General features: G+C 48.3%; 2 long non-coding RNA genes across 2 annotated transcripts; both read left to right on the plus strand.

Moving 5' to 3' along the window:
* The first annotated feature begins 9,379 nt into the window (after positions 1-9,379).
* On the plus strand, positions 9,380-16,295 carry LOC139363266 (uncharacterized). The gene is made up of 4 exons (XR_011623244.1): positions 9,380-10,234; positions 10,607-10,677; positions 14,996-15,094; positions 16,027-16,295. It is a non-coding gene; the product is annotated as an uncharacterized lncRNA (long non-coding RNA).
* Positions 16,296-19,290: 2,995 nt separating this feature from the next.
* LOC139363265 (uncharacterized) lies at positions 19,291-20,516 on the plus strand. The gene is made up of 2 exons (XR_011623243.1): positions 19,291-19,716; positions 20,354-20,516. It is a non-coding gene; the product is annotated as an uncharacterized lncRNA (long non-coding RNA).
* Positions 20,517-27,756: the final 7,240 nt, after the last annotated feature.

The following is a 27,756-nucleotide window of genomic DNA, read 5'->3' on the forward strand; positions in this document are numbered from 1 at the left end:
AGGCAATGGAGGTACAATGGAGACAAAACTGAGAATCCAACACCTCAAGGAGCAAATCTAAAAAGAGCAAGATCATTCTACTGCAAGGAATCATATTAAGTTCCAACACCAACCACATAGCTTTTGGCTAGAATGGTGAAGGAGAAAAATAAACCAAGAACTGAGACCTTGGACACTGGGCACCTGGCAGGCAGAACAAGGGGAGGCTGAACACACAAAGGCTGAGCTCGGGGAGGCCAAGTGCACAGAGGCTGAGCACATGGAGGCTGAGCGCAGGGAGGCTGAGTGCAGTGTGGAGAAGGAGGCTGAGTGCAGTAAGTCTGAGCTTGGGGAGGCTGAGAGCAGTGAGGCTGAGAACACCGAGGCTGAGCTCGGGAAGCCTGGACGAGGGGAGTCTGAGTGCATGGAGGCTGAGTGCCGGGAGGCTGAGCACACGGAGGTCAAGTGCGGGGAGGCTGAGCACGGGGAGAGCACGCGTCAGTCGCCAGGCCGCGGCTGGTGTTGTGACCACCGGCTGGAGGCTCGGAGCCCACGGTGAGTCCCCAGCCTGGACGTGGGGGGACTGTGGGGTCCGCACCAACGGGACTCTGGGTCAAGAGGCAGCTGCACCGCAAGCTGGGATAGGTGATAGAGCGCAGGTGGGCACCACGGGGCCCCGGGGAGCGGGGCGGAGCCCAGGAGAGTCAAAGTGGGAGCTGGGGCGAGAGGTCCTAGGGTAGGTGAGGACCGAGACTGACCCAGGCAGTGGAGAGGGCAGGGCGGGCAAAGGGGACGGAGATGGAGCCTGGACTCTCGAACTAGAGTTTCTCCCTCCCGGAGAGGCCTCCTGGGCACCACCTGCGCTGGCCCAGAAAGAGCCCCTGGCGCGCTGCTTTGTGATCTCTCTGGGGCATTTAAAGGGAATTAAAAACACGGGAAAATGTAACAGCACTGGCGAAAAGCAAACACATTTTTTGTCAGGTTGGATATTTGTTTGTTTCTGTTTTGGAAAAAAAAAAAATCTAGTGATATTGGGTAGGGTGGCATACCACTCCGATTGTTGTGAAAACAAGTCAAGAAAAAATGAAAATTGTTACATTCGTAAGTACTGTTAAAGATGATGTGAAGTTTCTTGAGTCAGTAAAATGACTTTTAAGTTGCAATACCACTAAACATTTTTTTTCCCCTTCCAGTTGAGTGAACAGCTATTCTGTGTTGGAAATGAATAACCTGTTCTCAATTCTGGCTGCCCCTGGGTAGCTAACAAACAAACCAACCAACAAAAAGCCAACGCCTGGTGAATCAGAGCCTCTGAGGTGGCCTGGGTGCAGGTCAGAAGCTCCCGGGGGGTGTCCAGGTGTGGCCAAGGTCGGAAGCACAGACGAACACTTTACTTCCTAGCCCCTCCCCGCCCCCATGGAGCTTCATTACAAGTTACTTTAAATTACCGTCCACACCAACGATCTAAAATCCATGCCTGTTTTGTTTACTTGCTCATCATCATTTATGGAGGAGAGACCTCGGAAACATAGGCTCCAGGAAAACTCCACATTCCCGGTGTAACGGGGAGGCCAGAGTTCCTGAGAAGTGTCACTGCCCAGTAGGTGAATGGAGGAGGCTGCTTTCTGGCTTTCAGTGGTGTTGACGCTTCTCTAAGACACTGCTTTATGTCCAACAGAATGGAGCCAGGTAGGCCAGGCTGGATGGGATAAGCACCTTAGAGTGTGTAGCCAGAGGACCCTGAGATGCTAACTGGAGCTCCCTGCCTCAGGCGGTTAAGATCTTTCTGATGCCATTTAGAAATTAGGCAGTTGAAGTCTAAAGGGAGGCAGGGCATTCCCAACACAGCCGGACACATCTGGAAAGAATCCTTCTCCTTCCACTTTTTATCCATGTAACCTTGGAGTTAAGTCACCAGAGTCACCCTTAATGAAAGGCCCTGGTAGAAGGGGCCTCCTGCCTTTGGGGGCTCTTATCATCCTTGCAGGAGCCTCTTGTCATGAATGGAGTCCCAGGATGGCCAGGTGACTTCATGGCCAGGGTGGCCAGGTGACTTCCTCTTGCTCCCTGACCACAGGCCCGTCTCCAGGGGCCTTATTCTATGTTCACTGTGGGGCCCAAACAAAGCCTCAAGGTGGCCCCTCAAATCCATCTTGATGACTGGAAAAGCACCCTAGAACCTGGGTCCTTCTGGCCCTAAAGCTTGTCCTCAAAGAGCTTCCCTCAGGGACCAGACCATCTTCTTTATAAAAGGACAGTGCACTATTATTAAATGTTTTCATGTTGATATAGAAGAGGAGTGAGCAATCAGATACATGTTCAAATTCAGACTTTCTCACCCTCGACCCCTCCTGCTGGGAGGGTCATCCAGGGTGAACTCTTTCTTTCTTTCTTTATCTTTTAGAGACAAGGTCTTGTTCTGTTGCCCAGGCTGGCATGCAGTGGTGTGATCACAGTTACTGCCGCCTCAAACTGGTGGGCTCAAGGGATTCTCCAGGTGCGGGCCACCATATCTGGCTATTTTGTTTCATTTTATTATTTGATTGTTTTTAGACATGGGGGTATTGCTATGTTGCCTAGGCTGGATTGGAAACTTTCATTTACTGAATTGAGGTAGCGTTGCTACCAAAAGTGCCTGCAGGACAGTCCCCTAGCTAACGTCAAGCCGAGGAGGCTTGAGGCCCAGGGACAGGGGGAGTGACCCTGTGAAGCAGAGTAAAGTAGCATTTATGGTTCCACCAATGGCAGTAAGGCACTCTTGGACTGCACTGGCTACATCTGGGTCCTAAGGACTGCGTGTCACTTGGTCCCTGCAGGAGGCCACCAGGCTTCCCCAGGCCCAGCCACCTGGCTGCCACTGTGGGCACAAGCATGCTAAGAGCTGGAGATGGTGTGTGGCATGTAAGGAGGAGGTATTTCTGGGCCTTGCTCAAAAGACTGCAATAGTGGCAGGCCATTTTCCTGCCCCAGATGTCCCTCCCTGCCTGACTTCCATTCCTTCCCTTCCCTGGCCTCATGCTGCCTCCGTGCCCCATCTGGACCTGGTCTCCTTTCATCCCAACAAACACTGCACCCTTTTCTTCTTCCCTGGGTTCGCTCATGTCATTCCCTGCCCTAGTAGCTCTTTCCTTTCTCCTTCACTAACCCAATTCCTCCAGGGTCCAGCTCAAGCCTCACTCTATCTAGTGAATCTCCACCTTCCTTCATCTGTCTGGTTCTTTGTGAGTGCCTGCTCCAGGGACGTTGGGATAGCAGTACCCACACTTTTCGTACTTCCTACTCTAGTCCTACTGCACAGTTTAGACTGAATTTGTAACCGCCTTTGCTGATTCATCAACTCTTTTCAATGGTAAGTCAGGGATCAATGCCAAGCACTGCTCTGTATTCCTCACTGTGGCATGGACACAGAACAAACGTGGATGGAAGCCTCAGGTGGACCAGACGCTGAGCCCGAGACTGGGTGATCAAAGTTGAACAGACATGTCTTCGACTTCCTGGAGTTCATACTTGGGTGGAGGAGACAGATGTGTGTTCTTAACATTGGGAGGTCAAGGTCAGTGAGAGCTGGGAGCCACAGAGCTGGTTTGATTCCTGGAGGAGAGACATGTTTTGAGGCTCTTTGCAAAATAAGCGTTGGTGAAATTGTCCTAAGGGCATTCTAAGAGGAAGGTCAATGAAGGCAAAGTTTCTGAAGATATAAAAGTAAACTTCTTTTGCCTCACAAACCTGCATCACTTTTATCAATAACGGTGTCTCTAGCCCCTGAGTGTCTGAAGTTGGAACCCCTTCTTTGCCTCCAAGTCACAGCACCTGGCACAACGTCTTTGGGAATGTGGGTCTGGAGGACTTATCTTCTGCTTCTGGGACTTCACTTGCGGCCTCAGGCTCCCGCCCTCACAGGCTTCAGTGCACAGTAAGCTTTCATATTCTTTTCTTCCCTTCATCACGGTATCAGCGAAACCCTATCACAGTCTTATCTTGTCATATGCTACCCTGGTTTTGAAGGAAATTCAGTGTAAATACCTGATGCAAACAACGACAACAACAACAGGAACTAGATCTCCATTCCTGTGGGTTAGTGTGTCAGCTTCATCAAGCTGTGCTGGAGTGACCAGCAGTCCCCAAACCTCATCAGCTCACAATCGCATCAGCAGTAGCCAAGGCGTGCCCCTTCTCCATGGCCATGTCACATGGGGATTCAGGCTAAAGGAGCGCCCTAATCCCCAACACATTCTTAGGGCAGAGGGGAAAAGAGCTGTGGTGAAACTATGTCCGCTCATGTGGTCCTGCTGGGAGCATGCTGCCCCCTGCCACCCAGTCCACACCAGTCCATGGGAAGTGAAATTCTCCTGTTGGACGAGTTTGGTAGTGGTGGACAGAGAATGTTTTGAATGAACAAAGCCATCTGCTATAGTTTCCTCTCCCTCTTCCTATCACAAATATTTGCTCTATTTCTTTCCACATGCAAAATGCACTCCTTCTTTCCCAGAGGAAACACCCTAGAAGCCCTATCAGACGCCAAGTCTCAGATCTTGTGATGATCTTTCTACCAGGTCTGGGTGTGACACCTTTCGATCCAGAGACCTACAGATTAAACCAACCATTGGGTAATGAATTAGAGATGACCACCTTCCAGCCACATTCTCAATACACCACAGCTGAGCAACAACCCAACATGGGCAGTGCATTTTCCCTGGGAATAGATTCAAGGCAGTCACCAGGATGTAGCACTTCCAAAACCTTAGCAGGCAGGTGCTGCCAGGGCCTCTTGGGAATGGGAACATTCCCTGAGCAGCTCCTGATGCTTCTCCTCCTTGGAATTAGGTCCCTAGGCTGTTGTTCTGGTGGTTTTTGGCTCAACATTCTGAGAGGTTCTTAATTTCCCTAGTAGGGATGGACCCAGTGGAGAGAAGCAGCAGAACATTGTAAACCAACAGTCCACTCTGGCACATTGAGCTTGGCCCCAGTCACAATACCTTCATTTGATATTTTTCCCCCTGAAGATTGTTATGCTAGAAGCAAAACACCAAGCAAATCAGTTTTCCACAAACTGTTACTTCCATAGATCAACCTATTACTCTGTTTCCCAAATTATCTGCTGTAAAGAATTAAATTTTTTTGGCCAGGGGCAGTGGCTCACACCTGTAATCCCTGCACTTTGGGAGGCTAAGGCAGGCGGATCACGAGGTCAGGAGATCAAGGCCATCCTGGCTAACACTGTGAAACCCCGTCTTACTAAAAAATACAAAACAAAACTAGCCGGGTGTGGTGGCAGGCGCCTGTAGTCCCAGCTACTCGGGAGGCTGAGGCAGGAGAATCATGAACCCGGGAGGTGGAGCTTGCAGTGAGCCGAGATCGCGCCACTGTGTTCCAGCCTGGGCAACAGAGCGAGACTCCATCTCAAAAAAAAAAAAAAAAAAAGAATTAAATTTTTTTTAAATTTTCAATCTCAAGGAAATTTACAAAGACCTACAAAATACAAGCCAATGTTTTCTATATTAGATATGACAAGACAAAAAAATTCTGTTCAATTTGCCATACAAGTGTCTAAGCCCTTACTGTCAATTTCTGTCTTTCCTGTGGACCACATTTTGAGTAGCAGTATTCTAAAGGAAGATAAGTTTACCTTTTAAAGGATCTCTGTGTGCATTTGTGCCTGTATGAAATGTTTAGAATCTTCTAAATATGCCTTTCTTATGATTAGAAGACTCAACTTGGCTTTTGAGAAATTGAAAGAAAGAATTTGTTCAAATTGGTACTGTGGTTTCAATGTGTCCCCTTCAAAATTCAGGTGTTGCCAATATGATAGTATTAGGAGGTAGAGCCTTGAGGAGGTGATTAGGTCCTGAGGGTTCCTCCCTCACAAGTGAGATCAAGGCCTTTAGAAAAGAGGTTTGATATAGATGTGGCTAGTTTGCTCTGGTACCCTTCCACCTTCTGCCATGTGAAGATGCAGCAAGAAGGCCCTCACCAGACACCAAATGTGGGCGCCTTGGTCTTGGACTTCCCAGCCTCCAGAACTGTGAAAAAATAAATTTCACTTCTTTATAAATTACTCTGTCTGTGGTATTCTGTTATAGCAACACAAACAGACTGAGACAGTGGGCATACCCAATACACATTTATATTGCGTCTTTTCTTCAGGGTTCATTTTATTTCCATCAATAAACCTCTGCCCTACTAATTTTTCTTCTTTGTTATTTTCAATTAAAATAATTAAACAGTGCTCATTCATCTGCTCCAGGTTATGAACAATGATTTTAACACACTCAACAAGCATACACTGGCTCGTTTCAACCCCAGAGCTGTGTAAGGTGGACCACATCATTCGTTCACAGTTGAAGTTCCCAGCTTCAACTTCTTTTCTGACTTTACTTTGGAAAATATTCTTTAGCTTAGGTGAGGTCATCATCTAATTCATCTCCACTTTGCTCTCACAGCTAGTGTGTCAGCACAGAGGCAGATGGTGTATTTTCTGCCAGTGAGCTTCTGATTCTACACCTGGTGCTGTGACGCCCTCTGAGAAGGCGAATGCCATCTTGCCCTTCTATGGGACGTTTCAGGTTTGCCTGGTTTCTGTTCTAATGCATTCTCTCTGTTTTCCTTCTTAACAGTAACAGTTACACAATAAATGTTTATTGAGTTCTTTCTAGTGCCAAGCATGCTAAGTAATAGAACCTGTGCCAATTTGACTCTTGGCTACAAAAAGCAGTAAGTAATTTCTAAATAACTTAAATTAAAAAAGAGAATGATAATAATTAATTGGAAAACCATTAACTTGCTCACAAAGTCAACAGGGAGCCTAGGAGGCTGCTTGGAGAAGTGAGTTGGAGCTAGGGGAGATGAGCTGTGGGCTGAGTCACACACAGGAACAGCCACTTAAAATGCCACCCCCGTTTCTATGCCACAGGACCGGCTGCCCAGGTGCGCACCAGGGCTGTGGGATTCCTGACTGGTCGCAGCCACCACAGTTTTGAGTCACTCCCTCAGGTATCAGATTCCAAGCAATGGTTTCTGATGAGCAGGTGTGGGTCCCCTGCCCAGGAGAAAGCTGCAAAAGACTCGGCCCGCTCTGGTCCACGCTGGGAGTGTGGTTCCTGCCTCATTCTGTGTATGGGAGGCAGAGGAGAGGTAGCAGTTGACACCTGAAGGAAACAGGGAGGAGCCCAGACAGGCAAGGGTCTACCAGGCAGCCCAAGTGAGGTCGATGTTTCCTAGTAACAAAGGTGGGTGGGGAGGCGTGGCATGCAGAGTGCAGAGCTGCACCCTGTTGGGCCTTGTGGAGTGTCTTTTCTTGGGAAATCAACCTGGGAGGTCAGGCAGGGCTTTGCATTTGCACTGAGGAGATGGAGCCTCATCCTCCCGGCCAGGGCATCTCAGACCCCACACCACTGACATTTAGGCAGGTCTTCCCTCGTGGGTAGGTGTTCTGTTCTGTGCACTGTGGGATGTTGGCCTCTACCCACTGGATTCTAGTAGCAAGCCCTCCCACCCCCACTCCTAAGGACCAAAAATAAAGAATATCTCCAGAGTTTCTCGAAGCCTCTCTTCCCAACTTCCCTTCCCCACCCGTGCACCACAGTCACCTGGGGTTTTATTTGAGTGGATTCTCGAGCCTGCTTTGAACGACTGAAGTGGGAACTCCGGGATATGAGATTGTCTTTTCCTTCTGGATGGTTCTTACACCCTGGGGTTTGACTGCCATGGGAGTGGAGCACATTAGAAGATGGGTAGATGGGGTGGCGATGGCCAATCAGATTTGTAGAAAGATCCTGCAGGCAAGGGGAGGTGTAGAGGGAACAGGAGGAATTTAGGTAAGGCTGGGCTAGAGATGATGCAGGCTGAAATGAAGGATGGTGGTGGAGAGGAAGGGGAGGGGTGGACTTTGATGGGATTTGTAGGGTGGGTTTCTTAGGACTTAGTGACAGATGGAGGGGAGATCCTAAGGGAGAAGGGTCAGTGACTCCAAGGCTTCTGATCTGGGTGGACAAGGAATATAGCAGGGAGATGAGGCTTGGGATAGCAATGAGCTCAGATTTGGAAATACTGGGTTTCAGGTGCTGATAGAACCTCCAGGTGGGTGTGAGTTTAGAGTAGGGAGGGAGAGGTCAGAGTTGGAGATATGGATGTAGCAGTCATCAGCATCCTGGGGGCAACAAAAGCAGAAGGAGGAGTTGAGACTCCCAAGGAAGAGTGTAGAATAAGAACCACGGAGGGCGAAAGGAAGCCCTGAAAAGTCAACTTTTAAGAAGGAGGCAGCCAGGTGCAGTGGCTCACGCCTGAAATCCCAGCACTTTGGGAGGCTGAGGAGGGTGGATCACCTGAGGTCATGAGTTCGAGACCAGCCTGGCCAACATGGTGAAACCCCGTCTCTACTAGAAATACAAAAATTAACCGGGCGTGGTGGCACGTGCCTGTAATCCCAGCTACTTCAGAGGCTGAGGCAGGAGAATCACTTGAATCCAGAGGCAGAGGTTGCAGTGAGCCGAGATCGACCCCCTGCCCTCCAACCTGGACGACAAAGCGAGACTCCGTCTCAAGAAAGAGGGATACCCCATGGTGAGCAGTGGCCTGGCCACCCTTGGTGGGGCCCGTTTGGGTCTGAGCAGTTTCCGCAGGGCTGCGGTCGCATCTTGCTGTGCTTTTGATTTTCACTTTCCCGATGACTGACACTGCTGAGTGCCGTCTTTACTTGCTCTCCTCAGATCTTTGGTAAAGTGCCTCTTCTCATCTTTTGCCCATTTTACAACGTTGGTTGTTTTCTGATTACTATCTGCATTCTAGGTTTCAAGGGTACCATGAACTCACTGAAAGTGGATTCGATTTTTGATAAAAAGAACATATGGTGGATTTAGAAAACACAGGACTCTGCAGACACGGCCTCAGGATGTGGTTTTCTTAAACAATTTCCTTTCCTGTTGGTATTTTAAGAATCTCAGTTTCCTTTCTTTGGTGACTGAAAGATCAAAACGCAAATCCTTGATGCAAAGATGAAGCAGGTGGCTAGGTGTGGTGGCTCAGGCCGGTAATCCCAGCACTCTGGGAGGCCAAGGCGGGTGGATCATGAGGTCAGGAGTTTGAGACTAGCCTGACCAACATGGTGAAACCTCATCTCTACTAAAAATACGAAAAAAACAAAAACAAAAACACACACACACACACCTGTAATCCCAGCTACTCAGGAGGCTGAGGCAGGAGAATTGCTTGAATTCAGGAGGTGGAGGTTGCAGTGAGCTGAGATTGCACCACAGCACTCTAGCATGGGTGACAGAGCAAGACTCTGTCTCAAAAAAAAAAAAAAAAAAAAAAAAAAAAAAAAAAAAAAAGATGAGGCAGGCTCTGAGTGGAGACACGGAGTCTTCATCAGGAGCTGGGCCCCCAATGCCCGTGTCTCCAGGGCTGCTGGCAGGCTGGCTTTTGTGGCTTTTTTGTCCTCCTGCAGTAGGAGGAACTGCAGATGTGCCCTTGGGGTGAGCAGTGTGCTTATATTTTATTTTATTTTATCTCCTTCCATCATCATTGAGGTGTGGGAGGCCCGGTCCCGAATCTGCGGCCCATTCTGCAAGGTACAGGCTGTCTCAGAGAGAACATGACTGTCCTTCCCCTCCTGGTCCTTGAAACAAAACCCTCATGTCACAGGAAAAGAGGCAGTGCTGAGCTTTGCCTGCTGATGAGCACAGGTCGGTAAGCCAGGTGGGTCCGCCAGTGTCTGCCCTGGGCAGGGGGCTTCCATTCTGCTCCCACCCTCCCCGTGGGGTGAAATTCAGGGCTTGGAGCATTACCCAGGCCCCTGCAGAGCAGGTGGTTTCCATCATGGAGGAAGGAAGAATAGGATCCTATCGTGTGGAGATGGCCAAGCACCTCAGGCTGCCATGGCAACACAGTGGGCAGGCCCTGCTCCTGGGGCTCTGGTCTCAGGGCAGGCAGCCCCGACCCACATTCTGCGCTGGCCTCTCCTGTGTGGGCGCCGCAAGAGCTCTTCTGAGTAGTGATGGTCAGGACCACCTCATCCCACTCTGGGAGAAGGCGTGGGCTGTGACCTCTGCCCCTTGGCCTAAGGTGGCATGGTCTCCAAGCCTCCACCTGGCACGTGCAGATCGAAATCTCCCTCCTAGTCTCCTCCCTTCCTCCTCACTGTATTTCCAAAGGTGGGTGCTCAGACCACACGAACTGTGGAGGCAACCCCAGCACTTCTGGAGCCCCCCAGGGCCTGACTGCTGCTTCCTCTATCCTCATCTGCTTCCCTGGGACGAAGGTTTGCCTTTCCTTTTCCTTCCTAAAATACAGTGGCTTCCAGACTTTGGTTGCCTGACCTCCAGTAAGAAATACACGTAATTGTGATCAAGTGTGTATGTATGTGAGTGGATCTGAAACAAAAAATTTAAGGAAACTCTACTCACTCTATGTGAAATTCAATTTCTTCTATTCTAGTCCATATCGTATAGAATCTATTACATTATTATCTCTTCTATTCCTTTAAAAAATTGTCAGCCATACTCACTAAATTGATGACATGAACCACTAATGGTTTCAGACTTGAGCTTTGGAAAACACTGCTCTGATGAATGTGCCCGGAGTGGAGGTGGCAGTTCAGATTCCCACCATGTTCACCTTTATCCCTCCCCAGGTTCAGGGCTAAGCAGGAAGGAGAGTTGGTTTCACCGAAGAAGGAGCACAGCCTCATCATTTCCTAAACACGTAAGTTCCAAATCCGTACCTCTCCAGTTACAGACACTCTCAGAGGATAAGCCCAGATATGACGAGAGGCACAATTTCTGTTTCCTATTTAGAATATGCAGAAGGTATTTCGATGGTGCTATGGCTTCCTTTTGTAATCTACTGACATTTTGGATTGTTTCATCAAGGAGCAAAAGGTGAACAATTTGCAAAGGCTACCCATATCTAGAAATAAAGTAACTCTGGGGAGGTGAGGTCTGAGCTGGCGTGGCCTCCCCTGGCCCCGGGAGCATGGACTGAGCCACAGAGGTAGGAGTTATGATGCAAGAATGAGCCTGCTAGCCAGGGAGGGGTGCCTTGGCGGCTCAAGGATTGGACTGCAAATACGGATAAACAGACAGCACTATTTACAAAGCTTACCTCTAAAACAAAAACATAAAAGGCTTGAAAGATTAGCAAGAAAATGTTGAATTTGGAAGTGACAAACAAAATTGATAATAACACCATCTTCCTTTGGGAACACGCAGCTTTCTTTCGCGTGTGAGGGGGCGGCTGCGGTTGTCCTTACGTACATTGCAGAAGTGGAGGAGATACAGGTGACTGCTAAGTCCGTCCACCAGTGCCGAGTTCCTTGCCATTCACCCCACCACCAGGAAATTAAAACAGCACCTGCCTAAAATGAAGCTAGGAAGAAATTCCAATAATAAGTCATCAGCTTTTATTTTAGAACACAAAGGGCTGCTGTGAAAGCTAGCTTATGCTAATCCTCTAGGAAAAGAGATTAGGACCTTGGAAGAGCGAATTGCTTAGGAACAAATGACGCAGCCCACACTTGTCCCCCATATTCCTCTGGTCCTCATTCTTTCCTCCCCTCCCACCCCACCTTCTCCTTGCCGCAGACAGCTGCCAGTTTCCTCCCTACATTTCTAGCATAGCTTGTACCGAGCCCAAGCCAGGAGGGTCTACAGGTTGTCATGCAGCCCTGGGTAGGACAAAGGGCCCTTAGCTGCACGGTTCCTCCTGGTGAGAGCATGTGTCCTACGTGCAGTGGGTGGAGCAAGAAATTCGTTTTGCAAATGTTTCCAAAAGGGGGAGATTGACTTTCATCGTTTCAGAGAAATCCCTTTCAAAGCCGTAGTGGTTTCTCAGGCACACTCTCACCAGGCGTACAACTGGGTCTTGGAGCTCTGGCCTTGCGCTGCCACGGAAACCTCCAGGGAATTTAAAGACGGTGGCATTCCATTAACTCAGAACCCGCAGCCAGTGCTAAAGAGGAGAGAAAGTCATGATGTGACGTGAAGGCTGAAATCCTCTCAGGGCGCAGCTTCTGAGAGTCTCCAGCAATTAAAAAGATAACCATATGATGTCAGAAACTCAGTTCCTAAGCCTAAAATGTACAAATACACATTCATGTGGATACGTACGTTTCCTTCAGAAACGTTAGCTACAGAAGCCAGGGAATATTTAGTATTCAATCACAGGAAAATAGCATAATACTCATAATGTTCCTAATAGCTGTCTCTTTACTAATATTATTTTCTTCCAGCAAATACAACCGGTATTAAAAATTGAGTATTAGTTAATAGTGCACAAAACAGAAGTACTGAAAAGTTGAAAAGTCGTTGTCTCAGCTTGCTCAGCAGTTACATAATATTGCTATAATCCAAGTAGCCTTGTCTCTGAGGGGTTTGCCGAGTGCCGGGGGCAGCACCCCTCCTACCCAGCTGTGTGTAGTTCCTGGTACCTGGATGCTTCCCATGCCACGGTCAGCTACTGCTGCGCTGGGGGCCAAGGGGCAGACACAGTCCCGGGGGGCAGACAGTTCTTGGAGCACAGAGTGAGCCTCATCCAGAGAGAAGGGACCATGGACCCCTGGGAAGAAAACCAAGACCACAAACAGGAGGGACCACGAGCTCTCGCTGGGTCTGAGCTTGGCGGGGCAGAGATGGGCTGGAGATGGGTGGTGGTGGGGTTGGGGCGTGGATTGAAGATGGGGGGATGGGGCTGCGAGCCATGAAGTGAGAGGGAATGGTTTTCTTTTTCTCTGGGGTTCTGCAAAGAGCAGACCCTGCCTTCACGGGACGTGAGACAGCAATGGCCAGACCACCCCTGCGGACCAGGCTGCTGAACGTGCTCCTGCCTCCCTTTATATCAGCAAGTGCCCTGCTGGAAGTCCTGCCTATGCCCACGCTGCTCTTGGTCGCCATTTAGGGAATGGTCAGGGCACAGGCCCGCCTCACACATCCTCAGAGAGGTGAGGCTCAAAGAGCTTACCTGAGGCTGTGCGGTGCAGACTGACCTCTCCAGAGAAGTCTCCCCGAGCATGAAGCTGTAGCGTGTCCAGGTTCACAGAGACGTTGGGCCGGGTGAAGAGCACACCTTGTGCCCTGGTGGTGCCGCCTGTGTGGGAGCTGCTCATCCTACGGGGGCAGAACTGTGTGTGAGCTTTTTGGAAATTTCCTGAGCCAGTTGATTCACATGGAAGCTTCAAATCCCCACAGAAATTGACAAACACTGTAAGTGAGCCGCCACTCTCCCACAGGACAGTGCTGGCAACTGCTATGGCAGCCTCAAGTGAACAAGTCTGCAAAAGGGGCTCTGTCATCCCCTGGGACTGGTCCTACGGCAGCAGAAGCGTGAAGCAGTCGGGGAATTGGCATCTGCATGAGATCCCACTAATGCCATAAAAGCACCCCTCAAGATGTTGACCACCAGCCTCACTCATCCCGGAGACCACAGCCAAGATGTAGCACATGTTTAGATTAGAGCCTCTGCAGTCATCTCATGCTGGACTGCCCATACAATGCCATCAGGTGTTGCTTGTCCAAGGGTGATTTTTCTCCTGACAGGTGCTTTGGGAGCTTATTCCCTGAATGCACCACTGCTGAATGTGTTATCTCTTCCTGAGTAACCTTGTTCCTAAAGACTTAGGCTTTAAGTAAAATACAGCTAACTCCCCTTGAGTGGTGTCTTCAACTCTTTGTGCTGCTATTATAGAATAAATACCACAGGCTGGGTAATTTATAAATAAAATAAATTTATTTCTCACGGCTCTGAAGACTAGGAGGTCCAATATTCAGCTGCCAGCATCTGGCAAGGACCTTTGTGCTGCGTCATCCCATGGTGGAAAGCAGAAGGGCAAGAGAGCATGGAAGAGAGAGAGAGAAAAAAAGAGGGAGAGCCCAGCCCAATCCCCAGAGAACCCCTCCTGTGATAACAGCCTTCATCCATTCACTGAGCAGAGCCCTCACGACCCAGTCACCTCTTAAAGACCACAGTCCCCACACTGTTGCACTGGGGACGAAGCGTCCAGCATGTGAACTTTGGGGCACACATTCAAATCATAGCAGAAGGAATGATCAGTATGAGTATGAGCCAGAGAGGAATGCTCTCTGGGTATTTTACATTCCATGGGGGAAATAAACATTTTATGTGACACAAGACTATAACCAAGATATTAATGAATCGATCTGATTTAGCATCGGTCCAGAGAAAAGGAGAAACATACTTTTTAAACGAGGCGATAAGACGCCTGTGTGCACAGTTTTCCTGTAACACATCTTGGCCCTCAGGAACCTGTGAGTCAGGCACAGGTGCAGTGCACAGGCCAGAGCGAGGCCTGTGAAGATAGAGCTCTGGAGGGGGGCTGCTCATGGCTCTGCTCATTCTCTGGGCACCAGGGTCTCTATGCAGTTGCCTGTTATGGTCTCATAGCCTCAAAGGATTCAGTTTGGCCTCAACTCAGGACGCTAACATGACAATACAAAGCCTGGAAGTGATGAAGCCCACACTGTGACCTGTGACCTATGAGTAGTTTTACTTCTCAGTTAATGTGAATCTAAATATCCAAAGATATAACAATATATAATGTATTGGTGTGCACTGGGGGAGCTTCTCTTTAAGCTTGTTTCATGAAGAAATACAGAGGCTCCCAGGAAGTAGGTTTGAAAGAATGAACGTAACATAAGGTCCCTTTTTTCTAAGAAATGGGTGAACTTCCTTTGAGGGATGATTGAGCGCAGGTCTCTTTATTTCTGGCCCCACTTGGACCCTCCTCTTTCTTCAGCTCCATGGATCCTTGGGTTTTCGGCAGATGCGACTTTTCAAGTGTCTCTTCCTTGCCTTAGCATGCTGAAGGCTGCCGGTAGACAGCGCTGTCTTTTCGTCTGCTGTGGGCTGACAGCTCATGGTTCTGGTGGACTCCTCAGTTCCCTCTTCGTCAGCCCCATTCTAGGGTGTATCTTCCTCCAGGGTGCTGGGTGTTTCCATGGTCTGCATTCCCCCATTGGCCTCCCGGTTAGGCTCCCAGGCTCAATGCCGTTTCTCTCTGATCCCCCAGGTGCAGAGGCAGGAGGGACCTAGCACCATCTGGCTGAGTGGACAAAGACTGAGAACAGGTGTTCCAGTGTGCAGAGGCCCTTCAGCTCCATGTTCCTTGGTGGGTTGTCAGCTCCATCCTCACCCTTCACCATCCGCCCCAGCCCCAACCTCGGGCTGCCGCTGTGGCTGGTCTTCACGCTTGCTCTCCTGTAGACCCCACAACACCATTCAGCGCAGCTGGGCAAATGCACCCAAGGAGATGGTCCAAACAAAATAATTCAGGAGCTAGGAATTCTGTATTTGAACAGCAAATAGCAGAGCTCTCCAGAAAGGCTGGGGCTGAGGGGCTGCTGCCATTGTGGCCTCAGGGGGTTGGTGGGACTTTGAGCTCTTGGGCCCCATGGACATCGCCTTTGCAGGACAGCTCAGGAAGACAGTTGCTGTTATCCCGCAAAGACCTGCAGTCTCAGAGGACACCATCTCTGGAAATGACTTCTCTGCTGGCTAGGTGCTCGGTCCTTACACAAAATCCCTTCTCACCCCTAGTAGTGTGGAGATGAGGCTGGAAGTAGTCGTAGTGAGAATAACAAGGTTTGCTTAGCACTGTACATTTCACAGCTTCTTTTTACATGATTACATTTGATCCTCAGCACAGCCTTGTGAGGCATGGTTTTCCCCACGTTCCTGCAAAGACATGGAAGCTCAGACAGGTTGTGCTCCCCTGCCCCCGCCCTGGTGTTCTGAAGCTCTTCTATTTTTGTTACTGTGGAAAAGTCCAAGACTGGTTAGAAAGATGTTCACTGAGAACTCAGACACTCTGAATAATTGCTTCAAGAGCATAGAGTCAAGTTGACATAAAAACATTTCAACTATATATTGTTTTATCAGTTTAACACGATTTTATTTAAGATGTTCAAAGTGCATTTCTCGAAGATGCCTTGAACTTGAAGCTATTGCCTCTCATTTTTCACCCTTATTGAGGTTAAAATGATCATTAGAGTGACCATGGTTTTTATCAGCTCATCTGTTACTCCTTCCTCCTCTGACCAGTGTTACACACGTTCAATTCAACAAACACCGATTGAGTGCCTCCGGTGTGCCAGGCAGCGGTCCGGGCAGCAGGGATGTAAGCAGAGAACATGACGGCGAAGCAGCCCTGGCCAGCGGAACTTGGGTCCGGTGGAGGGAGACAGCCAGGAAGCCAGCTGGATAAGTTAGTTATTTCTAAAGCTATATTTGGAATTGTATAGAAGTAAATCATGTATATAAACAGTTTGTTAGAATGTAATCAGCAGTATGGAGAAGAATAAAGCAGTGCAGAGAGAGGATGGTGGTGGGGGTGAAGGCTGTAATTTTAATAAGGTGCCCAGCAAAGCTCTCACCGAGAGGGGCTGTCTGAGCACAGCTAAAAGGTATGAAGGTGCTGACCGTGAAGGGAGCTATGAAAGAACTCTACGGACTATGAGCCGGGCCTTCTGGGCATGAAATTGAGCTTCAGGGAATGGGAGACAAGGCTAGAGAGAGTGGAGTTTAGTGGCAGCAGATCATAGAGGGCTGATGACCTTGGGAAGATGTGAGGGAATTTCTAATGGAACTACGTCTCAGGAGGCTGAATAGGAAGTACAAGAGCTGGCCGGGTGCAGTGGGTCACACCTGTAATCCCAGTACTTTGGGAGGCCCAGGTGGGCATATCACTTGAGGTCAGGAGTTTGAGACCAGCCTGGCCAATGGGTTAACCCTTATCTCTACTAAAAATACAAAAAAAAAAAAAAATTATCTGAGCATGACAGCACGCACCTGTAATCCCAGCTACTCCGGAGTCTGAGGCAGGAGAATTGCTTGAACCTGGGAGGCAGAGGTTGCTGTGAGCTGAGATCACACCACTGCACTCCAGCCTGGGTGACAGAACGAGATTCCATCTCAAAAAAAAAAAAAAAAAAAAAAAAAAAGGAGTCATTGCACTCCAGGGTGACAGAGCGAGATTCCGTCTCAGAAAGAAAGGGAGTACGAGAGCTGTGTTGAGGACCGGGGGTTCAGACAGAATATGAATTCATTTTATCTTCACCCCAGAGTTCTGGAAGTCGTTAAGGGGAGCAGCTTGGGGGCCGTCGTCAGAGTGAGCTTTCTAGGCTCTTCTGGAAGAGCACTGTTTCAGAAGCACCTGACGCCAGTTAGGCACCCGTGATTTGGCAGCTTGGTAATGGAAGAGGATGGTCAAAGGAACAGTTACTCGTGACCAGGAGATCTAGTTATGTGGGAGGAGAGTACACAGGCACAAGTGCACACACGCACATGCACAAACACATGCCTGCACAAACATACGCAAGCATGTGCACACATGCATGCACATACAAACATATACACACATGCACAAATGTGCACACACAAAAATGTACACACCTGTACACACAAAATGCAGAGTCACACATGTACAAATGTGAACACGCAAAAGATGCACAAACACACATGCACATATGCACACACACTCACGCATGCACAAGTGTGCACACACAAAAAGTACAAACACACACATACACACAAAATGCACACACGCTCACACATGCACAAATGTGGACACAAAAAAGTACAAACACACATGTACACACAAAACCCACACACATTCACACATGCACAAATGTGCACACACAAAAAAGTACAAACACATCTGCACACACAAAATGTATATACGCTCACATGCACAAATGTGTACACACGAAAAACATGTACAAACACACACGCACACATAAAATGCACATACATGCACAAACGTGCACATGCACAAATGCACAAAGCACACATACACACAAGCATGCTCACATACACGAGTGCATGCATGCACAGACATGCACAAACATACATGCAGATGCCTGCCCATGCGCATCTGCATGTACAGCAAACATACACAAAAACACACATGCACAGTTAACACAAGTTCAGTGATGCAAATATGGCTGAAGTATAAAATCATTATATCATATTCAGTAATGGGCCACACGACTAGTGATTATGTTCCTGATGTTTGTGAAAAATACAAGTATTGGAAGATGAGGCAGAAAAAGAAGCTGCTATGTTAATCATTGTTGATTTCAAAGAATACCTTGACCACAACGAGATACCACTTCACACTCACGAGAAAGCCTATAATAAAAAAGATGGTCAATTACAAGTGTTGGCTACGATATGGATAAATTGGAGCCCTTATATGTTGCTGGTGGGAATGTGAAGTACTGCAGGCGCTTTGGGAAACAATTTGGTAGTTTCCTAAGAAGTTAAACATAGAGTTATCACATGACCCAGAAATTCCCCTTCTATGTGGAATCAGTTACCCAAGAAAACTGAAAATATATGTTCACAAAAAACTTTATATATGATTTTCATAGCAGTATTATTCATAATAGTCAAAGAGTGAAAACAGTCCAAATGTCTGCCAATTGATAAGTGGATAATCAAAATGTGGTCTGTCCACACAATGGAACATTATTCAGCCATAAAAAGGAATGAAATACATACATATATGCACAACATGATGAAATTTGAAAATGTTATTCTAAGTGAAAGACACCGGATGCAGAAGACCACACATTGTATGACTATTTATGTGAAGCATCTGGAAGAGGAAAATCTATCGCGTTCATCCACCAGAGCTACCATAACCAAGTGCCACAGACAGTGGGTTAAGTAACAAATTTATCATCTCACAGTTCTGAAGGTTGGAAGTCTGAGATCAAGGTGTTGGCAGAGTTGACACCTGGTGAGGCCTCCCTCTTTGGCTTGCAGATGGCCGCCTTCTCACTGTGTCCTCACATGGTCGACCCTCTGTGCCCGGGTCTCTTGGTGTTCTAGTGCCCTCTTCTTATAAAGACACCAGTTAGTTTGGATCAGGGCCCACCCATACAACCTTATTTTAACTTAATCACTTCTTTGAAGTCCCCGTCTCCAACTACAGTCACATTCTGAGGTATGGGGAGCTGGGGCTTCAACATATGAATTTTGGGGGACACAGTTTCAGCCCATAACATCTATGGAGCCAGAAAGGAGATTAGTGGTTGCCAGAGGCCAACAACAGGGAAATGGGGAGTGACTGCTAATGGGTACTGGGTTGTGTACAGGGGCAGTGAAAATGTTCTAAAATTGGTTGCGAAGACAGCTGCATAACCTTGGAAAAATACTAAAAACCACTGAATTGTATAAAGAGAGATTTTTATGGTATATGAATTATGTATCTCAATTTAAAAATAAGCGTATTTGCTAACCTCAAGAAGAGATTAATACAGGTGCCAGTGGGAGAAAGACAAGGCAAAATAAAGACAAAATCATGCAGAAAATGTTTGTCCTGTGATGTCTCTGTACTTTCCATAACTCCCAGCCAGGACTCCTTTGGCTGGGTTTCCAAGTGCCTTTGACAAACCACCAGCTCAGGGTTCTTTCCCCCAACCACCACCCCATAACCTCGTTGCCAGGCTACGGAAATCCAGAGCGCTGCTTGAGAAGGGAAAGCCGAGGACAGAGCAGAGCCCTGGGGAGGAGCTCATGGTGGCCGAGCTGAAGGAGGCAGGGAATTTCTGTCACCCAGAGCCCCGGCAGAGGCTGCCGCTGTGTTGAGCCGGTCACTTGGTTGAGTTTCGCGGTGCCGCTGTACTTGGAAAGACAATTTCCTTTTCAGCAGCGTTGGTATGAGCTTTGGATGATCTCTCCTGGTTCTTCATTTCTCTCTTTCTCATGAAAGCCTTTCTCTTCTCGGTAATTGTTCTTATTCTGTGTCCTTAGTGAGCATGGGAAAGAATGGCCAGTTTGTGGCACGTTGTTTTTTGTGATGCAGCCCAGAGGCCTCGATGTCGATAGCACTGCACTTTGGGAAAGGTGTGTTTTTACAATCAGCTCGTCCGTGCTCTTGTCTAGGAGTAGGTGTGGGCACACAGACACACGGAGCTCCATGACCTCACCCCTAGCCACTGTCATAGGGAACCACAATTTATTGAATGCATGGGAAAACACAGTATTTAAAAAATCTTTCCAGCTGGGCATGGTGGCTCACGCCTGTAATCCCAGCACTTTGGGAGGCTGAGGCGGGTGGATCACCTGAGGTCAGGAGTTCGAGACCAGCCTGGCCAACATGGTGAAACCCCGTGTCTACTAAAAATACAAAAATTAGGGCGCAGTGGTACACACCTGTAGTCCAGCTACTCGGGAGGCTGAGGCAGGAGAATCGCTTGAACCTGGAAGGTGGAGGCTGCAGTGAGCTGAGATCACACTACTGCACTCCAGCCTGGGCAACAGAGAGAGACTGTCCTGGGGGGAAAAAATATTTTTCTGTAAAAATATCCTGATCGAAAATATGATACACGTGTGTGTGTGTGTGTGTGTGTGTGTGTCTTAGGCTGTCACAAATCTTGAAAGGTCATACAAAAAGGCATATGGAAAGAAGCCCAGCCAGAAGAGTTTTCCTGCTGATGAAGACAGGAAGGGCACTGCAGCAGATCCTGCTGGAACAGGTGGCAACTATTCGTGTTACTGCTAACAAGTTGAATTTGTGGAGTCTTTAGTGTTTCTGTATTTGATGTCCTCCATTCGTCTGACAACAGAGCCATTATTAGTGGCAGGAAATATCACTATACATTTATACTGAAAGTCTGTAGTTCCGGAAAAATTTTGAGAATTGGCAACTTTGTGAACATAAAGTTGCAAATTCTAATAACGCTTTTTAGAAGTCAGTTTTCTTTCACATGAATGCATGTGAAAAATTTACGCAGCTTTTGGTCGTCCAAGGTCCCAGGGATAGAGCATGAGCCTTGAAACCTGCACCAGCAGCCTGGGCGAGGCGGCTCCTTGTGCCAGGGCGCCCTCTAGAGCCGGAGAGAGGAAGCGGCGCGGGCGGCGGGCGGGGCCTCTGCACCCAAAAAACGCTTACCCCCAAAACATATGCTGGTCCCCAGATGCCTGCCCTGGGTAACCAGCACGAATGAACAGAGGCACCCCAGGCTGTGTGAATCCTTGGGGATCCCCTAGATTCATCCCTTGAGTTTTAAAACCGAGAAACTCGATATCCAGAGAAGAAAGACCCTTTTGAGGCAAGGATTCCATGGGAGGAAGGCCCTTTCCCCGACCCCTTAATACCCACCCTCCCCAGCCAGCAGGACCCTTGGGGAGGAAAACTCTCTCCCCACCCCTCATACCTCCCCCCAGACCCCCCAACCCCTCTGGGGAAGGAACACCCTCTTCCCCCACCCCCTCACGAGCGCCCTCCCACCCCAGACAACAGGACCCTGGAGGAGGAAGAGCCTCTCCTCCACATCCCACAACAACCCCCTCAGCCAGCAGGACCCTGGGGAAGGAAGACCGTCTTTCCCACCCCTAACGACCACCCCCCACTCCCCAGCCCCAGCCAGCAGGACAGACGAGGTGCAGGCAGGCTCACGGGTTCGGTGGAGGGAGTTTGGGGTCACCCCAAAGCTTTCTCCAGCCAGTTCTGTGAGAACACTGGAGACATTGCCCTCCTGAGCAAGTGGCAGCAGCCTGGCCAGGGAGGCGTGGGCATCACCAGTGAAGGGCCTGGTGGGGCCAGGGGCTGTGACCACATGTGGAGGGCCAGGGCCTGGGTGCAGGGCCTGGGTCGGGGGCTTCCCTTCTTGGGGCTGAGGTTTGCTCATCTGTGAGTCAGGCTTCGGTACCCATGCCTTGGGGTGGCTTTGAGGTTAAGGGGATCTGTTTGTGTGAAACAGATCCCTCAGCACACTCAACAGGTGACAGAGACCATGACTGTGATGTTGGACCCGTCAGCCACCCTTGCAGGTGAGCACATGGTACACCCAGGGGGAGCTGGTGATGACATGGCCCCAAATATACAACGCAGGTAAACCATTTCCCCTTAATTGTGTTCACAGATTAAAAGATGCTAATGGGAGATCCACAAATTTCTAAGAAAGATAAAAAACCAATATGTCATTATTGTAAACTATATTGGCCCCTGACACAGCTCAGCACCACACACTTGTTCCTCTGCCCCCCCAAACATACAAACATGTACATACACACAAGCGGACACATAAGTACACACAGACATTTGGGAGCATGCACAAAGACACACAGATACACACACGTACACAGACACACATGAGCATACACAAAATCACATGCACACATGAGCACACACAGACACACATTACACACATGTGCACACACAGACACACACACGTGCTGAGAAGTGGGTTCAGACAGAAGGGGAGAGAGTCGGTCATGGAGTGACTTCTCTGTCTATGGGACACAGATGGAGAGCATTGTCCTCCGCTGGGTTGAGATGAGTGAAATGGCATCTATCACAGGCCACTTTGCCCTGAGGCAGCACCTCTGTGGCACCAGTAATGAAGAGTGGGCCACACCCCCCCGCCTCAGCTGGGTGGTTGGGGGCTGCAAGGCAGCCTGGCCACATAAGGGGGACATCCCATGTCTCCTTTTCGATGGCAGACTATGGAGAATTTCAGGACAGTCCCTGGGAATTAGGGACGGAGCCGTCTATCTGTGCTGAACCTTGCTGGGGTCCCAGTGACAAGCTTCTCACTGCCCGCATGAAAGACGCCATCCTAAAGTGTGTACTTAACCAATGGATGGTGTGCTGGCGTCTGTCCTGAGCACTAGCCTGACCCAGTGTCTCGGGGGGCAGGTCCAAGTGGCCACTGACTTAGGGGAAATGGAGAAACTGTGTGGGTGAGGGGTGCAGGCTGCTGGCATAAAAGACAAGTGACCTGAAGGGAAGGAGATGGCCGAGGAACCCGTCCAGGCGACCCACTGACAAATGTAGCGTGAGCTGGTAGCGTCAGGGACACCTACCATGAAAACAGATAAATGGCCTAGTGCTGTTCCAGTCAGACTGTGGCAGAAGCTCAGGCCAGGACAATGCTGCACTAGGGAGCCTTGGGTTCAGCCCACACCCCTCCTGCAGAGGTACAGTTGGCACCAACCCCTCTAGACAAGGATGAAGGCCGAGGCCATGGAATCCCAATAAGAGCAAAACAGTTCTTCCTCAGAACTGTATCCAGCATCCTCCTGCTTCTCATCCCTGTCCCCGAAGCCCCTGGTCTGGGCCACAGCCCCTCCCACCTGGACAAGTCCAGGTCCCCATCACCACTCTGTGCCCACCTGTGCACACCTGCCTCCTCTCAGCACAGCATCAGGCTCCTTCATCCTCCTGTCCTCCCTGCTCACCCCTCCGACCTCCCTACTGCTTCCTGAGGATGGAGTCAGGGTCCAGGGCAGGCCCTCTGCCCTCGAGGGCCCCTTTGTGGGGAGCATTCTTCAGTCAGAGGCTCTGTCAGAGGCATTTGAACCAGAGAGACTCCATCTTGAGTAGAGGCTTGGTAAAATAAGGCTGAGACCTGCTGCATTCCCAGTAAGTTAGACATTCTAAGTCACGGGATGAGATAAGAGGTCAGCACAAGACACAGGTCATAAAGACCTTGCCGATAAAACTGTTTGCAGTAGAGGAGCAGCCAAATCCCACCCAAACCAAGATGGCGCTAAGAGCGACCTCTGATAGTACTCAGTGCTACACTCCCACCAGCGCCATGACAGTTTATGGTCTAAAAAGGGGAAGCATGAATAATCCACTCCTTGTTTAGCATATCATCAAGTAATAACCATAAAAACGAGCAACAAGCAGCCCTCGGGGTTGCTCTGCCTATGGAGTAGCCATTTTTTTATTCTTTCCTTTTTAATAAACTTGCTTTCACTGTACTGTCTGAGCTCGCCCTGGATTTTTTCTTGCGTGAGATCCAAGATCCATCTCTTGGGGTCTGGATTGGGACCGCTTTCTGGTAAGAGCCCCCTCCCTCCCCACCACCTCACCTTGGCTCACCTGCCACCAGCCCCCATCCCCTTCTCAGCTGCCCCACGCTGCCCACTTCTGGACCCTTCTCCCACCTTCCTGGCTTTGTCATTGCACAGGTCACCTCCTTCCAGACCATGGCACCTAAATCTTAGGCCTCTTCACTGTTTCTCCCACCTAACAGGGCCAAGGAGTCCACTGTTCACCCACGTTTCCTAAGAGCCCAGAACAGCACCTGCACACAGGAGGCGTTTAATACATGTTTTTGAATGAGTGAACGATGGATGAATAAATGAAAAGCAACTCGGGTTTCTCTAGGTGTGTCCACAGCTAACTGCATGGTATAATCTGTGTTTGAATACCTTTCTGTACAAAAAAGACAAGAAACCAGCACTTGGGCTTGAAAAGATAGATTCCCTTCACCTCCAAGACTTCGCCCACCGTCACCTCATGATAGGTTTCACCCTGCACAGCTTAATAAGCCTTTGGAAACAAGCTTCCTGTTGGTGTCCAGTGAGCACAACTTCTTTATCCAATATGTAGTAAAAGTTTCAGTTTGCTGTCCCCCTTTGTAGGAACAAGCAAAGTTTTGGAGCATCTGAGGATCAACACCGATGCTTTAACAGCAGCGGGTCTCAAGGTGTGGTCTTGGACCAGCGTCACCTGGAGACTTGTGAGAAATGCACATCCTTGGCCCCACAGAGCTGTGGCCTCAGGTGGGGTGGGGCCTCGAAAACTGTTGTCACAAGCCCCCCAGGTGATGGATGCCCACTTGAGTTGAAGAACCAGAGCTCCTGGGGGAGAGGAGGAGGGGGCTAAATAAACACAGTCACCTGAAGACTTGGAAGGAGATGTTTACACCTTTCCGAAAACTCATTGATGTGGAGATAATTCCGTAAATGACTTGCTCTGGACCCATCTGGAAGTCCAGCCTGGACTCCATTCCCAGGCACAGGGACGTCCCACCTCCCCCAGTACTGCCCCCTCCATAGGCACCTTGATGGGATTAAAAAATACACCAAAAACCTTTCTGTTGACAATACTTAGCGTCAAATACCTCTGTCCTCACGGGAGGCGTATTTGCATTCGATTAATATGTGCATAAAATGTTGTCCTTGTCTGAGCCCAAATACACAAATTGGAAAATCAAAGCGGGCCCCTTCACACCTTTTGCTGGCTTCATCCTGAACATTTATTTGTTTTAAAACAACTTCCTCAGTGAATTTCCTTTCGAAAAGAAGCTCCTCTCCATTTTAAAGGGAAATTACCCCTCCTTCTCCTTCTCCTCAACCAATTTCTGACAGTGACCCCTTAATGAGAGCCACGAGGTTGCAACTGGCATTTTTCCCCTCCTCCGTTTTAAAGCCATAGGTCAGGCTTTTAGGAAATAGTCTCAGGGAGATTCAGATGGCTTCAAAGAAGTGACATTTTGTATGGAATTTATACTAATGCCCACCTAATGCTTTTGTTGTGTGTGTAGGGCAAATAATTATTTAAATGCAGTAGACTTTGAATCATGTTCCTATGAGGAAATTATAAAACGATCTCTAATAAGATACTTAAAGGCATTAAAGAACACATGTTCTACTCCAAATAGCATTTCGTCATAAAAGTAGAATTTTAACTAGTACCTACTAAGAGTAAAAATAGGAAAAACATCAACTTCTAATGAAAAAATTTGAAGTGTTTAATCATGTCCAGCAAATATTGGTGGTACCTAATTTTTGATGCCTCCAGGGCACCAAAATTGTTTTTATGTTTTTTGTCAAAGCTTTTCTGTCTCTGAGACGGATTAATTGAACATCTTAAAGGCTATCATTTTCTTAGTGACTTCATTTTTCTCATGACCAAAGATGTGGAAATTGCAAAATTTGACCAATTTTATTAAACAGACTTTAGAAATCATTTCATCCAACCCTGTGTCTTCCCAACAAGGGAAAGGGGAGATGTTTACGAGAATGTGCCCTGTGCCTGGCAGCCAGGGTGAGTGGGCACCATTCCAGCCCCTAATGCCCTTCCACCCTTTTCTGTCTGTCTGAATGAGGTGCTTCAGAAATAATTTTTTGTAACACTTTTTAACACCTTGGAATCATTAAAGGAATCTGTTTCTTGCTAATTATAAATAAATGGAGTCAAAGTCTAAGGCACATTTACTATATTTTCAGTGTTTACCATAATTTGGGATGTTGCTCCCTACTTTATGCTAGTCTAAGGCTCAACCTGCATTCACTTCTAAGTCCATCATGCAGACTTTGAAGTCTATGTTAATTGGACTATGGAAGGGAGATCTGAATTTCAGTATCCTAAATGTTAGACTTCCTCTGGCTCTTCAACCACTCCGGCGTCAGTTTCCTCTTTTTAGGAGCTGTGTGTACTGAGTTCAGAGCAGAGAGTCCTGGAGGGGCCCACCTGGCAGTCTCACTTGCTAGAGGTTCTCTTACATTAACCTTCTTGTGGCATGACGTCATCGTGCTGGATTTTCATGTCATTTTCCTAGGCCCAAAAGCTAAGGAATTTAGTCGGTGATGGGCAGAGAAAGGATCTGCCTTCAAATGCATTGTTGAAACTGACTTTTGAGGAATTAGGCAGATTTTACATAGTTATGTTGACAATAAATACAATTAGAATGAATTTTCAACTTAGAAAATGACTCACCTGGCTGGGCGCGGTGGCTCACGCCTGTAATCCCAGCACTTTGGGAGGCCGAGGTGGTGGATTACCTGAGCCTGTCCAACAGAGCGAAACCCTGTCTCTACTAAAAATACAAAATTAGCCGGGCGTGGTGGCACATGCCTGTAATCCCAGCTACTTGGGAGGCTGAGGCAGGAGAATCGCTTGAACCTGGGAGGCAGAGGTTGCAGTGAGCCGAGATCATGCCACTGCACTCCAGCCTGGGTGAAAAGAGCAAAAAACTCCATTTCCAAAAAAAAAAAAAAAAGAAAGAAAATGACTCACCTTGTGTTTAAACACCTTATTTAATGCTGGAGGAATGTAAGGAGGAGTAGAAGGTAATAGATTCAAGGGGCCTTATAAGGAAACAGGAAGAGAGGGGAATTTTTCCATGAGGAAAGAATTTTCATTTTACAGTTAGAAGAATTAACACCGAGACAAATGAAGGGACTTACTCAGGACAAGGCTCCTATCCATGGGGCTCAGAGGTACTTGGGAGTTACTTCCAAGCCATATAAACAGTATCAAGCTTTGGGTTTATTCTATTATTTACTTAATTATACTTAGGACAGGACTATAGTTAAGGCTTTTAGTAAATGTATGCTGTTTTGAATTAGTTGAACTTTAAAAATGGATTACTGGCCGGGCGCGGTGGCTCAAGCCTGTAATCCCAGCACTTTGGGAGGCCGAGACGGGCGGATCACGAGGTCAGGAGATCGAGACCATCCTGGCTAACACGGTGAAACCCCGTCTCTACTAAAAAATACAAAAAACTAGCCGGGCGCGGTGGCGGGCGCCTGTAGTCCCAACTACTCGGGAGGCTGAGGCAGGAGAATGGCGTGAACCCGGGAGGCGGAGCTTGCAGTGAGCTGAGATCCGGCCACTGCACTCCAGCCTGGGCGGCAGAGCGAGACTCTGTCTCAAAAAAAAAAAAAAAAAAAAGGATTACTTTCTCAATAGTATAGTTTATTAATCTTTCAGTTTCCATTTTAACCGGAGACTTACCATGTAATTCAATGTTTAAAGGATATGGTTGTGTTTTATTGCACCTTGAATTGCAAAATTTAAATTTGTTTTCACTTTTTCATGCTTTTGATTTTTTCTTCATTTAAAGGATCTAGACCCACATGTACCCAAATTAGTAGGCATTAATGTCAAGTGGACTGTTGAAATAGCAGAGTAAAAAAAGTATAATTCAGAGGATTCGCATGCAGAGTGGAACCACCCAACCTCCCTGTCCTCCTCAAGTCACTAACATGTAGGCTCTGCTACCGCGGGTTTCAAAACCAGGC

Source organism: Macaca nemestrina, chromosome 5, assembly GCF_043159975.1.
Source record: "Macaca nemestrina isolate mMacNem1 chromosome 5, mMacNem.hap1, whole genome shotgun sequence".
NCBI lineage: Eukaryota > Metazoa > Chordata > Mammalia > Primates > Cercopithecidae > Macaca > Macaca nemestrina.